At 50.0% G+C, this 16,687-nt stretch overlaps 1 protein-coding gene across 2 annotated transcripts in view; it reads right to left on the bottom strand.

The window, feature by feature from the left end:
• STK40 (serine/threonine kinase 40) overlaps positions 1-12,085 on the bottom strand; it is a 42,674-nt gene extending 30,589 nt beyond the window's left edge. The window contains exon 1 of one of the 2 annotated variants that reach the window (XM_066269636.1): positions 11,905-12,085. The gene's annotated coding sequence lies outside the window, so the exon portion shown is untranslated. Of the gene's footprint in view, positions 1-11,623; positions 11,706-11,904 lie in introns of those variants that run through there. The other variant, XM_066269638.1, reaches the window with a different exon arrangement.
• Between the last annotated feature and the right edge of the window lie 4,602 nt (positions 12,086-16,687).

Genomic DNA, 16,687 nt, shown 5'->3' with positions numbered 1-16,687 from the left:
TCCTTTGAGTCCGAGCCGTCCTGAAGCAGGCATGACCCTTCGCCCTGGCAGCCTGAAGTCTACAAGCAATCTCCCCAGGAAGCCAGTTGCTTCTGTGCTCAGGATGGCTGCTGGGGGGATGGGAAGGTGGATTAGTAATCCATCGGCTGTAGCTGGGACTCCCTGATGACAAAGATTCATGCCTGTGCTGTCATCTTCACTGTTCCAAAACAGCATGATGACTTTGTTCCTTTTTAAAATGCAGAATATGTATAGCTCCAATTTGTCAAGAATATATAACATCACATCATTCTTTAAATGCCGTGCCTCACTGCCTTGGGGGTACTGAGGGAACTGCTGTTTCTAACCAGAGCTCCCTCTTGTTGCACAGGGTGACCCCCCCCCCCCAAGCCCTGCTCTTGGGCATGTGGGAGAGTACCTGCAAGCAGCCAGAGAGGAAGTGACTCAGCCCAGTGGGAAGTGGGAGGGGCAGTCAGAAAGAGGGCCCTGAGCCCAGCTGCTCCCCCTCAGTCCCCTGTCACTGCCTTTCTTCACAGGACTACAGCGTGCTGAGTTCAGCACTCCTGGGGACCTGCAGGGGCCTGAAGACCCCGGTGTTTATAGGAAGTCCAGTGTCTGCAGCTCGAGGTCCAGCTCCAGCCTCCTCTAGGAGGCAAGAATTACACACACAAGGAGATTATGTAATCACTGATGCCCCTTTTTACCCGACTGCCCAGAGGAAGTCCCCACTGTGCTCTCTTTGGCCTCCATGAAGGTTGTGGGGGGAGAGACTCTTGGCTACAGGCCCCCAACCAGGAGGATGTGCCTCAGAGTGATTCTGGGAATAAAGGCTCCAGGGCTGTGCACACAGAGGTGGCCCTAGAGACCCCTCTGGGGAAGAGAAAAGGCATAAGAAACCAGTTCCTGCAGATGGCTCATAGGACTTCACCAGCAACCACTCTAAAAGCGACCAGAGCAGAATCCAGGGCAGCCTCACCAGCCCTGCCACCAGCTCACTCCTCCCAAGGGCCTCCGGAAGCAGCTGATGTGACAACAAATAACCCGTCACTGTGTGTGGGTGTCGGAGGAGGAAGGGACAGACTTAACAGCTCTTTCTGGAGCCGTGCTGCCCTAGTATCTCCCATCCAGAGAAGCAGCAAACCACACTGGCTTGGGAGACATTCCTGGTGGCCTCCTGGCTCTGCAGGGGGCCTTCTACTGTGTGCCGTGATGGCAGACTGGGTCACTGACAGCCTTCCTACAACTAGGGGGACCCTTGCACGGACACATGACAGGGAGTCCCTCAGTTCAAGTCATCCGTTATTGCTTTGTGTGCAGTGACTCAGCCCTGGAACAAGGCCTGCCACAGGGTCCTTCAGGTTCTTGCCACTCACAATGGTCCAAATCAGGCAAGGAGAATACAGCAAGCGACTGAAGAGGGCTGGCTGAGTCTCAGGGCACCTGTGTCCATGTTTGACCTGGACACGTGTTTCTCTGCTCCTCAGTCTCCCACTAGAGGAGAGGGACAGCAGTGCTCTTCACGGGGTTCCCTGAGGACTGCTGGGAGTCAGAGCAGGGCGAGGGGAGGTACTAGACAAATGCTAAGTTTCCTTCTACCCCAGATTTCCAGAGCTGCAGATGGGAAAGCCCAGCCAGGCCCAGGTGCACGCGATTCTCTCTTTATTCTAATGTTTTTAACAGCAAAAATCACTACAATCATCCTGTGAGAAAGGCAATTTGGACTGGGGCCAGCAAACTGCCTTTCCTTAACTGCCTCTATCAAAAATTCAATTCAAGCCCTGGCCGGTTGGCTCAGCGGTAGAGCGTCGGCCTAGCGTGCGGAGGACCCGGGTTCGATTCCGGCCAGGGCACACAGGAGAAGCGCCCATTTGCTTCTCCACCCCTCCGCCGCGCTTTCCCTCTCTGTCTCTCTCTTCCCCTCCCGCAGCCGAGGCTCCGTTGGAGCAAAGATGGCCCGGGCGCTGGGGATGGCTCTGTGGCCTCTGCCCCAGGTGCTGGAGTGGCTCTGGTCGCAACATGGCGACGCCCAGGATGGGCAGAGCATTGCCCCCTGGTGGGCAGAGCATCGCCCCCTGGTGGGCGTGCCGGGTGGATCCCGGTCGGGCGCATGCGGGAGTCTGTCTGGCTGTCTTTCCCTGTTTCCAGCTTCAGAAAAATGAAAAAAAAAAAAAAAAAATTCAATTAAGTTTCACAACTCTGACAATGAACAACACAGTTCACTTTCTGCTGTTTTACTGAATGCTGCTGGCTGTAGCTGCTAGGGCAGTGGTTCTCAACCTGTGGGTCGCGACCCACAGGTTGAGAACCGCTGTGCCAGGGGGTTAAGATTACAGAGGCAGATGACAGGCCTGGTCATCTGTTCCTCAGTGGGCTGTTCAGAGGGTGGGCCCTACAGCCACCGTGGACGACACTGTCCATGCACTGGAAAGTGTATGCTCATTGCATGTCTGCTTGTCACTCTCAAGAGGGTGAGCTCCTGAGGGCCGGGCCTGGGGTCCCTTGTCCATTTGAGGACCCGTGCACAGGCCCAATAGGTGAGAAGACATGCATGAAATGACAGCCAACAAAGTAAAAGAAAATGCACACACTTTGGGCCCAACACTTCCAGTTCTAGGGATTTATCCTACAAATATACTCACACAAATTCACAAAGATTAACTGCTTAAGCCCTGCCCAGAGAGCTTGGTTGGATGGAACACCGTCCCGAAGTGCAGAGGTTGCTGCTTCAATCCCAATCAGGGCATATCCAGAAATAGATCAACGCTTCTCTCTCTCTCCCCCCCTCTCTCTAAGATCAATAAAATAAACATTAAGTGAGGGTCCCCATGTGTCATAGCAAAAATTAAAAAAATCACAAAAGACAAACCACAAAACACATACACAGCCCTCAGATAGGAAACAATCTCAATGCCCACCAATCGCAGACTGGTTCACTACATCATGTTCCATCCAGACATCCAAATGATGGAATACTACATAGCCTTTAAGACTAAAGCCATACCTGCTGATAAAGCTGTCTAGGATACCTTACATTAAAAAAGGCAAAATGCAGTACTATTTGTATAATATGATCCTATTTGGATAAGAAAAAACAATTATACACACCTTTGACTATGCATAGGAAATTTCTAGAAGGAACTTCTTTTTTTATAGCTAGAGAGAGACAGAGAGAGGGACAGACAGGAAGGGAGAGAGATGAGAAGCATCAATTCTTCATTGCAACACCTTAGTTGTTCATTGATTACTTTTTCATGTGTGTCTTGATGGGGGGGATGGGGCTACAGCCGAGCCAGTGATCACTTGCTCAAGTAAGTGACTTTGGGCTCAAGCCAGTGACCTTGGGCTTCAAGCCAGCAACCATGGGGTCATGTATGTGATCCCACGCTCAAGCCAGCAACCCCATGCTCAAGCTGGTGAGCCCACATTCAAGCTGGCAACCTCGGGGTTTCCAACCTGGGTCCTGTGTTCCAGGCCAACACTCTTCACTGCGCCACCACCAGGTTCAAGGCTCTAGAAGAAACTTAACAATGGCCACCTCCAAGCAGTAGAACTAGGGGCCCAAGGAGAGGAGAGTTTAGCTTTATACTCTTTCATATTGTTTAGCTATTTTACCATAATAATTTTTAAAAATCTAAACATTTTCTGAACCTAACAAAAAAGGTAAAGAGCAGTAATGGAACTGGAGGCTGGACTCAGAAAAGGCACACTGAGGGAAAGTGGCATGAGAACATGTGTGTAGTGTCAGTGCCCTGTGTGCATGGGCCTGTGTGCTGGCAGCAGGCTATACTGGAGAGTGGGGGGCGAAAGGGACACAATCACCACGCCTGGTACACTTAAGCTCTCCCAAGTAACCTGCAAACATAGGAACTTCCTGCTTGCCAATGGTATCCATAAGTGCTAGGAGGACCACCTAGACCTGGAAGCTGGTTCTTTTTTTTTTTTTTTTCCTTTAACAGAGAGAGAGTCAGAGAGAAGGATAGATAGGGACAGATAGACAGGAATGGAGAGAGATGAGAAGCATCAATTATCAGTTTTTGGTTGCAACACCTTAGTTGTTCATTGATTGCTTTCTCATATGTGCCTTGACTGTGGGCCTTCAGCAGACCAAGTGACCCCTTGCTCGAGCCAGAGACCTTGGGCCCAAGCTGGTGAGCTTTTGCTCAAACCAGATGAGCCTGTGCTCAAGCTGACAACCTCAAGGTCTCGAACCTGGGTCCTCCACATCCCAGTCCGACGCTCTATCTACTGCGCCACCGCCTGGTCAGGCTGGAAGCTGGTTCTTGATGCCATTTCTGGGATACTCACAGACATGCTAGCAAAGAGCTCACCTGGGCCTCTCACTAGAGATAGCCCCTAGGTCCTGACTGCAGCCAGGCACTAGGCCGACCTGCTATAGATCAGTGGTTTTTGTTTTGTTTTGTTTTGTTTTTTTACAGAGACAGAGAGAGTCAGAGAGAGGGATAGACAGGGACAGACAGACAGGAACGGAGAGATGAGAAACATCAATCATTAGTTTTTCGTTGTGCATTGCAACACCTTAGTTGTTCATTGATTGCTTTCTCATATGTGCCTTGACCACGGGCCTTCAGTAGACCGAGTAACCCCTTGCTGGAGCCAGCAACCTTGGGCTCAAGCTGATGAGCTTTTGCTCAAACCAGATGAGCCCTCACTCAAGCTGGCAACCTCTGGGGTCTCGAACCTGGGTCTTCCACATCCCAGTTTGATGCTCTATCCACTGCACCACCGCCCAGTCAGGCGATCAGTGGTTTTTAACTGCTGGTCCACAGACCAGTGGTGGTCCGCAAAAGATAGACTCAGGGTGGTTAGCTCTTTTGTGGACTGGCACTGGAGGTTGAAAACCACTGCTACAGACAATATCTCATGTATAATCTTCACTACTACCTTAGCAGCAAGAAGCATCATGTCTATTTTACAGAGGAGGAAACTCGTGTTGGAGATAGAAAGTGACTTGTTCATAGTACCTCAGATAGCAAGTGGCAGAACTAGGTTCTGAAGCCTGGTCCAATCTGAGCCTAGGTCCTTAACGGGTGGTTGAAAGTCTCCTAACCCACTACCACAAGGCAGGCAGGGGAGGGGCTTGTCTCCAAGCAGTGGCAGTTTCTATTCTTCTGTCAAAGAAGGGGTATTTCACTTCAGCTTTGTCAAGGTCCCTTCTAGCTCATGGTCCTATGAATCCAAGATTCCATGTGGGCTGGGCTCCCAGGGACCAAAGTCTGGCCAGGATGGAGAAAATGGGGTGGCCTGGGCTCCAGAATCGCATAGGTGTGGGCTGGAAATCTGGCTCTGCCCTTGCTGGCTATATGTAACCGTAGACAGGTCACTTACCCCCTCTGAGCCCGGGGTTTCTTCTCTGCAAGAGAAATAACCCTTTCTTCCTTAAATGTGAGAAGAATTCAATATGTATTACAGACTATTTAGCTAAGAACCTGCAGGATGGTGCAGATCCTTGCTTTTTGGCTGTTTTCCTTCCATCCTTGAGGAGAGAACACCTTGGGAAAGGAGTCAGAATAGGACACATCCTGTGGAACCTGCCCCAAACACAGTAACACCAGGAGCTCCTCATCTACTGCAAAAAGCAGCAGGACTCTTACTCCCAGCATTGGCAGATGTCAGCAGTGGGGTTCCAAAAGCCCACAGAATTTTGGGCTACGCCAATCCCAAGGTCTCCCAAGGGAATGAACCTAGCCTCTCTGAGAAGCACCTGCGGTTCCCTTATCACACCTCGAACCAGCTCTGCCCTAAACGCAAAGACAAATGACAGGGCAGTCATGCTCTTGACAATTCCCATAGCAACGCCCAAGCCACTTTCTCTTCCATCTGGTCCCTTGGGTCACAGACTCCCTAAAGGCTGAAGATCCTTTATCTCTTTTGCCAAGTAGATGGCAGTGTATAAACATATTAGAGAGAACAGCTTCATTCTGAATGACAAGAGCCCCGCTCAGTTTTGCTATCTCTATGCTTTCCGACAACTAGAATTTCTTTGAATCATAAGGCCTGTATATACTGCTGTATAGGGAGTCTAAACTCACACCCAAGACAGACTGCCATTAGCCAAAAGAGGAAGACAACCACTGGGCTGCAGCCCATCAGATAGGGGGACCCCAACTCAAAAAAATCACATTTGCTTGCTAGGGGAAAAGCAAGCTGCTTCACTTTATTATTATTTTTTTTATTTTATTTTTTTTTTCATTTTTCTGAAGCTGGAAACAGGGAGAGACAGTCAGACAGACTCCCGCATGCGCCCGACCGGGATCCACCCGGCACGCCCACCAGGGGGCGACGCTCTGCCCACCAGGGGGCGATGCTCTGCCCATCCTGGGCGTCGCCATGTTGCGACCCTCCTGGGTGTCGCCATATTGCAACCAGAGCCACTCTAGCGCCTGGGGCAGAGGCCACAGAGCCATCCCCAGCGCCCGGGCCATCTTTTGCTCCAATGGAGCCTTGGCTGCGAGAGGGGAAGAGAGAGACAGAGAGGAAGGCGCGGCGGAGGGGTGGAGAAGCAAATGGGCGCTTCTCCTATGTGCCCTGGCCGGGAATCGAACCCGGGTCCTCCGCACGCTAGGCCGACGCTCTACCGCTGAGCCAACCGGCCAGGGCCTGCTTCACTTTATTAATAGGAGATCTAGAAATTATTTAAATAATAAGTACGCTTCAAAGCAGCAACTTCTCTTCTAGAATTTATCCTGCAGATAACTAAGATGGGCAAGAACACATGTATACAGATAGTCATTTCTGCTTTGTTTGGAGAACAAAAGACAGAGAATAACCTAAGTACATCAGTAGAGAACTTGTTGAATAAATTACAAGATGATGACACAGTGTAGCCCCAAATGATCCAGACCTGCACATACCAAAGTGGAATTATCTCTAAGATAGTAAGTAAATCAAAGCAAACAGCAGCACCCTTTCCTCTTTGGGGGATTTTGATTACAGATCCAAGAGAATGTGCAGGGCTGCTGTGTGCCAGGAGACCTTCAAAGCCAACATCTCACCTGAGCAGGTGGAGGCGAAGGAAATGCTCTTAATTCAGGCCACTTTCTTCCCCACACCACAAGTGTAAGGAAGAATCCTGCGGAGATCTCCACCATTCCAAAGGGCCTGTTTGAAGCCTTGCCTTCTAGCATATCCCTCTCCACACCTAATCCCATTCAGCTCTAGCTCTGCACGTCCCTGGAGCTTGGGTGGACAAGGGCACTTCCCCTACCGTTCTGAGGGAGTCCTAGGCTGACTCTCCTTCCTGAGAAGAGGGACTGAGTCTGCTGACCCAGCCTCTGGGGTAAATGCAATCTCAGGGTCTCCTTCTAGATAAGATGTCCAGGGATCTGGGAAAGCCATCTCTTCCGAGGGGGCTTGCTGTGTAAGACCCAAGGAAGTCTGTCGCTTGCTGAATCAGTGTGGTAGTGTCAGATGGAAGGGCTGTTCTTTTGGGCCATTTGAAAGCTGCAGAAATTATGGGAGTTTTTTAGACTCAGCCACTTCAGTTTATGAAATATTGAAGTAGTTCACCTCCCTCGGCGACTCTGGACAGAGGAAAGGAGAAGGGAGGGAAGCTGCCTTTCTTTCAGGCACTGACTCAGGTAAAACCAGAGGGAAGCCTGACCCAAAGCCAGACAGGGTGCCCCAGACTTCACAACTAGTCTTGTCCCGTGAGTGTGCGCAGGGCTCACTGAATGGAGCTGGTGGATTTCACTAGTCATTGTCTTCTCCCAGCCATCCTATCTCTGCACTATCATTCACTCTGTCACCCAAACCAGGAACCTCAGGGTCACCTGCCACCACTGCTCCTCCCTAACCATCACTTCCAAACACTCCCAGAATCCAGCTGACTTCTCCTCATACAGCCCTATTCTCTGCCCTTCCTCTCCAACTCAACTGCCTCTGCCCTGACCCAGGCCCCCACTAGCCTGTGCTTTGATTATTGCAACAGCCTCCTACAGGGACTACAGACTTGCTCTCTCCCTACTCCATCCTCCACCCACAGCCAGAGGGCTCTTGGGAAGATGTAGGTCTAATGTTTCCTCCACTTAAGCATCTCATCACCAACAGAATTAGCTCAAGCATCTTAGCACTGGTCCCACTTCTCCAGCATGCCCTGAAGCCAGGCGCCTTCACACCCTGCGCTAGAACTCTGTGGTTCCTAACGTGCACACACAGAAGCGCACAGCCAGGCCTGTGCCATGCTGCTCCCCTGTCTGGAGTGCTTCATGAGAGCTCAGAAAACTCTATTTACCCCTCGAGATCCGGTTTAAGCTCTAAGGCAGGGGTCCCCAAACTACGGCCCGCGGACCGCATGCAGCCCCCTCAGGCCCCCGCCGCACTTCCGGAAGGGGTACCTCTTTCATTGGTGGTCAGTGAGAGGAGAATAGTTCCCACTGAAATACTGGTCAGTTTGTTGATTTAAATTTACTTGTTCTTTATTTTAAATATTGTATTTGTTCCCGTTTTGTTTTTTTACTTTAAAATAAGATACGTGCAGTGTGCATAGGGATTTGTTCATAGTTGTTTTTTTTATAGTCCGGCCCTCCAACGGTCTGAGGGACAGTAAACTGGCCCTGTAAAACGTTTGGGGACCCCTGCTCTAAGGACTCTCCAAAGTTCTCAATCTTCTCATCTTCCAGGGGAATCAGTCCTTCATTTGGGTTCCTGCTACATGTTGTAGACCTCTGAGAGACTTGCCAAACTCGATGCAAGTGTTTGTTGGTTAGGAGCCTGCCCTGCCCCTGCTGCCTACCTCTGTTTTTCTGCCCCCCAGGACCCCCGGCCTCATACCCAGTACATCCGCAGCAACACATGAGAGCTCATGTGTGTGGAAGTCAGGTTCTGGATTTTGAGTCACTACACACACCAATGTGTGAGATGTTTCTTGCTGATACTAATTCAGACACCAACTAGAGTCACTAACAGGGACACAAATGGAAGAAACTCTAAATACTTTTTTTTTGTACAAAATATATTTTTCCCTCAGCATTCTAATTTCTATTAAAATTTTTTAAAAATATTTTATTTGAGCCAAACTTATACACACACACACACACACATATATAAATGTGTGGGTTCTTTTAAAGAGCCAAGTAGAATTATCCAAATGGCTCCTATACAAATCAGGTAAACTCTCCACAGATTTCCTTTTCAGAAAGAATACAATAAAATCCTTTAATTTTGTGATCTCTTACAACACTCCTGATAGCTCAATGGAACACAGTTCTGGTCGCCACTAATTACATCAACTAATTCTGGAAAGTTTTATCCTGCAGTCTTTAACAACAGCTAATACTTGGTGTGTGTTAAATACTCAACCTGCCACATTTTACTTAATCCTCACAACTGTTCTACCAGGGATGGGCTCTGACTGTCCTCATTTCACAGATGAGAAAGCAAAGCATAGATGGAATAAGTAACCTCTCGCGACCGGCAGGGCTGGGATTAGAATCAGATCTAAGTGCAGAGCCAAGTAGGTTCTTAACCACCATAAGGGGCTGCCCTCCCCAAAGATCAAATTAAGGCACAAGGGAGCAAATGCAGGACCCCCTACAACTGGCCTTCTGAGAGGCAGCCTCACCTCTCTAGCGGCTCAAGCAACCTGCAATCCTAGGAAGAGAGGGACACATGTGCCTTCTCTGCCAGGCACAGGCACGAGAAGCCCAGGGCAATGCAGGGAGCCTGTCACCTGCCACTGGTTGCATACAGCGCTTTCTCAGCAAAGATCCACCACCCCGATGCCAGTCTCTCTTAGAGGCCTGCAAAGGCCTCTGAAGAAGTCTTCAATCCTTTAGTCTCTCCCTTTCCTTCCTCCTCTGCTGGGACTCAAGGGAGATGGCTCTAAATCTAGATCAAAACAACCTCTGATCAAAACCTTTTCACTGGCTCCCCATAACCCTTGGCACAAAGTCCCAAATTGTTAACGTTGTGTTCTGTTGTCAATCTATACTGCCTCACCATGCACCATTTCAACATTTATACCGTCATATGGAACAATCTGAGGTTTCTAGAATAAACTGAGTTTACCTGTCTCTAAGTAGAACACCTTGCTTCTTCATTCTCACCTGGCTAAACCTTAGCATCCTCTCACAGCTCCCACACCATCACTCAAACCTTCCCAGGACCGCCTCCCCCCCAGGCTAAGCAGGCAGCTTCCTCCACCCGGCTGACCAGGCTCCCGCAGCCCTCTGTTCCTGCTGCTACTAGCTTTTTTTAAAACCACATTTCAACTATTTATTTACAACTCAGTCTCCCTTTACTAGACCATAAGCTTCTTTTTTGGGGGAGAGAGAGGAGAAACATCAATTCTTCATTGTGGCACCTTAGTTGTTCATTGAGTGCTTTCTCATATGTGCCTTGACCGGGGGGCTACAGCGGACCGAGTGACCCCCTGCTCAAGCCAGCGACCTTGGGCTCAAGCTGGTGACCCTTGTTCAAACCAGATGAGCCCGCGCTCAAGCTGGCGACCTCAGGGGTTTCGAAACTGGGTCCTCTGCGTCCCAGTCCAATGCTCTATCCACTGTGTCACCACCTGGTCAGGCTTAAGCTTCTTGAAATAAGAATAATATTGATAGTTAACATTTACTGAACTCTTATTATGTGATAGACATGGTTCTATGTTCTACGTGTATTAACTTTTAAAATCTTCATAACAACTCTATATTAATACCCCTGTTTCAGAGATGAGAACACTGAGACACAGAGAGGTTAAACAATGTGCCCAAGGTCACACAGGTAGAAAGCTGTGGAGGCAGAATTTGAAGTCAGGAAATCTGGCTTTGAAGTCCACTCTTAACCACTATAATACAGGGTACTTGTCTTTCTCAGCAAGGATACTGTTGTTGTCATGTGGGTAATGAATGAATGTATGAATGAATGAGAATGAATGAGGGTTATCTCCAAACTTTCTAAATCTAACCCCAAAACAACTGGAACAGTAGGGACATTAGAGTGTTGGAGCAGCTCACAAGCACTGTTTACAAACAAGAATTATTTTGGTCTTAGTATTATATATTCTACTCTTCCTTATCTCATGAAAGTTAAACCAAGAGGGAAAGGTGCCCAGCCCAGTGACTACCGTCCTCCCCACTGCTCTCAAAACCAAGCATGCCTACCAGTTTCTTCCTGTGACTTAAAACTGAGCAAAGTCTATCCTGCCACAGAAGGCAGCTGTCGTCTCTTCCTTCCGCCAACAAACGGGTATCAAACCAAGGGAGTGGGGGGGGGGGGAGGCCGAGAACCCTGCATCGGGAATCCGAACGCCCCAACCTACTGGCTGGAAGGTGAGGCCAAGTGGCGTGGGAATGGGCGGGCCTGACCTGGCAAGACAGGTGAAACTGACCGCAGCAGCAGGCTCTCTCCTTGGAAAAGGCCGACCAAAACGTAGCCCTGGCAAGCAGGTAGCTCTGACCAGCACCTGAACGCCGCCCGGGAGGCGAAAATTCCCCAGCAGAGATGATGCCCGTGCCAATGGGTGAGGACTCCTGGAGGAAGCCTTAGCTGGCCCTCCCTTGGGACTCGTTCTAACTTTCAAGTCACTCTCGGATCGAGAGGGAAGCATGGAGAGGCAGCGGGGTCTCTTGGGGAACACCTGGCAGTTTCAAACGCCGGTGCCTTCACTTACTTGCGGAGTGACTCCGGGCAAGGCTGACAGTGCTCCTCTCCCAGGGCTTCCGCGAGACTGAGGCTCCCCGCGGCCCCTCGCCCCCGGCAAGCAGCAGCTCCCACCCCCGCCGACGGGAACTCGCAGACCCCAGCAGAAGAGGGGGCATTCACGGTTGCAATTTCTATCACAGCCGGACGGCCTCGGCTGTCACCACGGTCCCATTGCCACGGCTGCTAAGGCCCGCCCAAACAACCCGCACCCCCCGCCCGGCTCCTCGTTCCCGGACCCCCCGCCCTCACCTTCCCCCGGTGCTCAGTGCTGCTCGCCCATAGTCCGTAGCCCAGAGCCGGACTGCTCGGAGCTCCGTCCCGGGAGGCCCGGGCCGGGGCGGGGGCGTGGGAGCCGCTCACCGCCGCCTCCCAGCGCAGGCACCCGAGCTGCCACCGCCGCCGCCGCCTCCCTCCATAGCTGCGGCGCCGCCACCTGACAACGGAAGTGACGCACCGCTCCCACCTCCTGGCCCCAGCCGCAGCCCCGCCCTTCTCTCCGGGCCCCGCCCCTCACCCGTATCTATGGCGTCGCGGCATTGGGATTGGGCACCATCTTGACAATGGGCGGAAGCCTTCAGACAAGAGGCCAGATTCCAGTTACGGATTGGTTCAAGGTGGAGTCCGATCCGAGACCTGTAAAACGATTGGACACTAAACTCTAAAGGGGCGGTACTTACCGTTTATCTAAGTCGGCGGAGAGGCTGGGCCTGAGGTACCGCCCCCGCCCTGACTCCACACCTCGTGTGTCCTACAGTCTCGCCCTGCAGGATTTGAACTTTTGGAAGATCGGCCAGTTGTAGCATATTTATCAGAAAATGGCTTTTCCTAGATCTCCATTTCTCGATATCTGGAGTTCTGTGCGGAGAGTGCTGCAGTTAGAATCAATAAATGACAGGAATTCCTGTCATAGCCCTAACAATTCATTTCCCTCTGGGCCCCTCGCTTTTGTTGAAACCCCGTTTCAATCTGAAGATCTCTGAAGTCTTGACTAGGGAGGTTTACAGTGAAGAGCTCTATTAACGATTCCAGCCACCTAACCTCAGCCCCTCCTGTTGCAGTTTCGGTCCCTTTCTCCTCCTCCTCCAGCAACCACGCCCTCCATGAATCAGCTTCTTGCACCAGCAGATGAGCCCTTTAAAGGGATTGATTGCATCAGGCTGGTGACTCACAGGGGCCCTTTGAGAGACTGGCTTCCCTCTCCTGGCATGCAGAAGCAGCTAAAAGGCTCAGTGGCAGCAGCACCAGCGACCATGGCCGTCACTCACTCCTTTGTCTCTGAGGTGTGAGCTGCAGTGCTTGCTGCATATGACTGTGTGACTCCCGACTGTCTTGCCAGCTGTCCCCTGGGTCACTCTGCATCCATGTGTGGACACACATGTCCAAGCCTGTGTGCACTGCTGGGTTTTACTAGGGCGTGTGGCCAGGCACTTACGTGTATGTGCATTTGTCATCTCCACGCAGGCAGCGCCAGGGCATGAGGGTTGGTGTATGAGACTGGCTGCCTCCTCCAGTGTCCCTCTATTTGAATGCCTGGTGTCCAATGAACTGATGGGGCTGAATAACAATAGTAATCAGAATAGCTCCCACTGTTGTGTCACACCCTGTGTTAAGCACTTCAGAGACATCAGGTTAGGGGTCTTACAGATAAAGAATCTAGATCTCTGAGATGGGAAGTAATCTGTCCAAAGACACAGCTTATAATGGCAGGGCTGTGATCTGAAACAACTCTGACAGATTCTGAAAAGATTAGATTTGAATCCTTAAACTGCATTCTCTATAAGCTGAGTGATGAGTGTAAATTCTTTAACCTTCCTCATCTATCAAAATAGGGATAACACTTTGTGGGATCCCTGTGAGGGTCCAGTGAGTGCGGAAACAACTTCTCACAGGACCTGGTGAGTAAGAGTGCTCATACTCAAATCAGTCACAGAGCTCTGATACAGTGAATGGCAGAAAGTCAGGCACAAAGAAGCCAAACCCTTGTCCCCAAAGCTCTCCTCTCTGAAAAAGGGAAAAGCCTAGGGATTCCGGAAGCCCTGACTCTGACAGGAATGAGTTTTGGGTTTTCCAGAGCTCTAATTATCAGCTAGATGAATCACTAGGAGCTGACACCACCTTCCCTACCCCAGGAGACTCTGAGCTGATTCAAAATATAGGATTTTAACAAAGGAGAGGAGGAGGAAGAGAAAGAGGGGAGGAGAAGAGGTAATGAATAGAAACTAAAGGTGCCAGCCAGAGGAAATGAAAAACTGTCTGTCATCAGGACACCAACATGAAACTGGGGTGTGTGTGTGTGTGTGTGTGTGTGAACACACACACACACACACACACAGTGATATACTCTCCTGCTGGCTCTCCAACTCTGGGCATACTGGCAGACAGTGCTGTCAAAGCAAAGTGACACTTGTCACAACAGCATGAGATGCTTGCTAGATGAGGTATAGGCAGATCTGCCTATCACAGAAGGAGAGGAGGAGACCTTCAACCCTGATGAGCTTACTCAGGCTTCTGAAACCCAGCAGATCCTTCTTACTGGCTGGCTTCTGGCTTCTTTTTGTGGCCAAGCCCAAGGCCTACATATGGCAAGTTTTGAGTGCCAGGCCCATACTTGGTGGCTGGGTACTCCAACTGAGATGAGCAGGGCACTACTTATCTTACTGTCATCAGTGTGATGTCAGGAGTGCAGGGAAGCAGAATAGTATAGTGTAGTGTCATGGAGTTTGAGTCATACAGACTTGATTTCAGATCCCCACAGTGCTGTTCACTGGCTCTTCGACCTTGAGCAAATCATTTAACCTCTTTGGGTCTGTTTGCTTATCTGTAAGATGGGGCTATTAATATATACCTCCAGGGTTGTCGGAATGATGAAATGAGGTGATTCTTTCATTTCACAAAGATTTATGGAGGGCCTGCTAGGTGCAGAGCACTGAGTTAGATCCTGGAGATCCAGTGGGACCAAACAGACTACAGCTTTGCCCTCCTGGAGCATGTATGGCCCTGGCACATGGCCTGGCACACAGGGAGACTCAACAAGCGGTAGCTACTTATGATGACCATTTTGGCATTCTGCTGTTAACTTAATCATGGGGCCTGACGAAAGTCCCTTCCCTTTCCCTCTGAGGGAACTGGGCATGTTTCCTCAGCTGTAAAATGACAAGAGTTAGACAGGATCAGTGATTCCCAACCTTCTTACCTTCTAGTATTTTCCCTCCATGTGAGTCTCACATTTGGTAAGATTTTGTCTCCTGTACAACCTACATCAAGTCATTTCTCCCCTTTTATTGGTTAAAACCTCATAGCATAGCTGGGATCAGGAGGAGCAAGCCAGAGGACCACCATACTGTTGGTATAATTCCAGCCCAATGCAGAGACCGAGCTAGCTTCTTTACCTTTCACATACCCTGTGCTGTTTCTCTGGGTTATTCTGGAACACTGATAAGAATTCAAGGGACCCCTACTGCCCTCAGGGATCCTTCAGCCAGGGATGCCAGGCTGGAACTCACTGAACTGGATGTTCTCCTTCAAGTCCCTTCAAGTCCCATCCAGCTGAGTGCCGGAGATGTATCAGGGAGATGTGAACTTCAAGCTGCTTACCTGCCCAGCTCTCCCCAGTCCCCTGGTAGTAGTCCCCTACCGCAAATAAGAGAGAGACCCTGTATTGTTCTCTGCAGGAACAGGAGGGGAGGGAGGGGACATGCCATATTCCCTGAGCACTCAAATTCCTAAGGGCTCAGTTATCAATGAGGACCCCCCACCATTGATGTACATATGGGCTTGAACAAAGGCCACATATGCATGGCACAAAACCCAAACTCAGATGACGTGATGACATTTGAAATATGTTTTGTTGTTTTTTTTATCTCTTCCTTGGTGTCCCTGGGCCTTTCCATTATGCAGATAGGTTAATCTGCACTCTTGACGTCAGGAAACAAATGATATGACAGAATGCAGAGTTCATTTTTAGCTTCTGAATTCTAAAGGCTTAGCCTTCAGGGAGGAATGGAAAGAATTTCTAAGCAGATACAAATTTAGAGAACTGTAACAGGGGGATTTGGGATACTGGCTTGGGGGCAGTGGTCCCTGAGAAGAGAGGAGTCTCCGCAGCCCTGTAGCTGCTGGGGACCAGCAGGGCTCAGGGACTGGAAAGCAGGAGAAGCTGGACTCCTTTCCTGGTGGAGCACCAAGATGTAACAAAACCTGAAGAGACAGCTATATGCTGCATTTGGGCAAACAGGGCCTAACTTACCCATGACCCTAAGAATTTGGGATTGACTTGCTTGGGAAAAGTAGAATAAAAATCTGAACATTGAGAGGGGGGTGGGTTACACTGGAAGGGGAGGTCAGGAGGCCTTTTGGTCAGAGAGGAGCAACTCAACAGCAGCCGGAGCGGGCAATTAACAAAACACTAGAACAAAACCCACATGGGTCTGTGCAACATGTGGACCGAAAACAAAAGGCCAGAAAAAACAGGGACATCAGTGGACGCTAGTATGAGTGGAAGACCACCAGATCAGACTACCCTTCCCATGCTTTGGCATCTTGAAAGGAAGTGCCCTAGAACAGTGGTCCCCAACCCCTGGGCTGCGGACTGGTACTGGTCCGTGGGCCATTTGGTACCGGTCTGCAGAGAAAGAATAAATAACTTACATTATTTCCGTTTTATTTATATTTAAGTCTGAACGATGTTTTATTTTTAAAAAATGACCAGATTCCCGCCTGACCTGTGGTGGCGCAGTGGATAAAGCGTCAACCTGGAAATGCTGAGGTTGCCGGTTCAAAACCCTGGGCTTGCCTGGTCAAGGCACATATGGGAGTTGATGCTTCCAGCTCCTCCCCCCCTTCTCTCTCTCTGTCTCTCCTCTCTCTTTCTCTCTCTCTCTCTGTCTCTCCCTCTCCTCTCTAAAATGAATAAAATAAAAAAAAAAGACCAGATTCCCTCTGTTACATTAGTCTAAGACTCACTCTTGACGCTTGTCTCGGTCACATGATACATTTATCCATCCCACCCTAAAGGCCAGTCCATGAAATTTTT

Source organism: Saccopteryx bilineata, chromosome 3, assembly GCF_036850765.1.
Source record: "Saccopteryx bilineata isolate mSacBil1 chromosome 3, mSacBil1_pri_phased_curated, whole genome shotgun sequence".
Lineage (NCBI taxonomy): Eukaryota > Metazoa > Chordata > Mammalia > Chiroptera > Emballonuridae > Saccopteryx > Saccopteryx bilineata.
Note: the sequence above shows the minus strand (reverse complement) of the source record. Positions and strands in the feature narration are given on the sequence as shown.